The sequence below is a fragment of the Pundamilia nyererei genome, unplaced genomic scaffold (assembly GCF_000239375.1).
Source record: "Pundamilia nyererei isolate P.nyererei 1_Seehausen unplaced genomic scaffold, PunNye1.0 scaffold02002, whole genome shotgun sequence".
NCBI classification, from domain to species: Eukaryota; Metazoa; Chordata; class Actinopteri; order Cichliformes; family Cichlidae; genus Pundamilia; species Pundamilia nyererei.
The window spans coordinates 3390-4654 of record NW_005189403.1 but is presented as its reverse complement, the minus strand read 5'-3'; the positions used below and the strand labels follow the sequence as shown (position 1 = coordinate 4654).

General features: G+C 35.3%; 1 long non-coding RNA gene across 1 annotated transcript in view; it reads right to left on the bottom strand.

Moving 5' to 3' along the window:
- Positions 1-25: 25 nt before the first annotated feature.
- LOC102198990 (uncharacterized) overlaps positions 26-1265 on the bottom strand; it is a 2172-nt gene continuing 932 nt past the window's right edge. Inside the window, exons 2-3 of the long non-coding RNA XR_312572.1 lie at positions 310-412; positions 26-123 (exon numbers count right to left, since the gene is read on the bottom strand). This is a non-coding gene — a long non-coding RNA (uncharacterized LOC102198990). The remainder of the gene's footprint in view (positions 124-309; positions 413-1265) is intronic.

Genomic DNA, 1265 nt, shown 5'->3' with positions numbered 1-1265 from the left:
ATCACATTTGGTTACCTACCTTCAATTTGGATATTTTGGCAGTTTGGGGAAGATGTGGTGCAGCTATATACTTTTCCTCTTCCATTTTGTGAATACTGTTCAAGGGGAGCACTGACGAGCAAACTGAGGAAATAAATTCAGACAATGATGAAGTCTAGAGTGCAAACTGTGGTTAAATAAACCCCATATGTTTCCTGTTAAGAAGTATTATATCCTTGTCTGTTTATTACTGTGGGCCTTAACAGAAATGATTGTTAAACCTGCAGTTATAGATCGACATCCAACATAACAATGTATGTTGTGACTTACTCTGATTGTCTTTGAACCACCTGGTATCCAAAACCAGCAGCAGAGTTATTCAGGGCCTTCCATGCCACGGGATCAATATTGAAACAAAGTGCAGCATTTAACACTGAGAATTCAAGAAGAAGGAAGAACATATGTAATTTTATTTAAAGCCACTGTAAAGGATGATAACCTGGTTATATTATCTCTAATTCTAATCACATATGAGGAACTCCATACAGTGTATGTGTTAGTTTGATTCCACCTCTTGAATCCAGTCACAGCTTTCCACAGTTACCACTAGAGAGCATCAAAGTCAGATACTAGATTTGAACACTGGCAGGTAATTATTCACTTGAAAAACATACTTAAGATTTTATTATGGAATTAGTTTTGTGTCTTTGATTCTTATATCTTACTCCATCTGTCAGAAGCAAAATACTGACACTTAACTTAAAGACGTTAAAGATGTCGTTGCTATACTATAATATGAAAAACTATTAATATACTGTATACATTTGCTTATTTTACAGTACTAAAAATTGAACTGTGTAGAGAATGTCACTGGTGTGCATATTCCTCTTTCCTCCTGAACTGTTTGTCAGATTCATCAATACGTGCCACACCCATTTACAAGTAACAAAAAAAGTCTCTGTGGAAGTTGATACTGCGAATGTAAATGCCCAAAGAAAGAAATTAAAATCATTAGCATGTGATTGCTTTGGATACTAAAAATACTACAGAGAACCTAAAATGATTTCTTCTATGACTACTGTCCAGTAAAAATCGTGTATTGTTGCGATCCTACAGCTGTCCGGTTGTTTATTTTTGCCACACAAATAAAGCCTTCCTTTTATGGACATGCTAAGAGTAGTCAAAACGTCACATAGTGCTAACGCTTTTTTGTTTCCTGCTTCATGTCACAGTATTCAACAATGACAGTGTCATGATTTCAAAGTTTTGCGAAACCTATTTTGAAA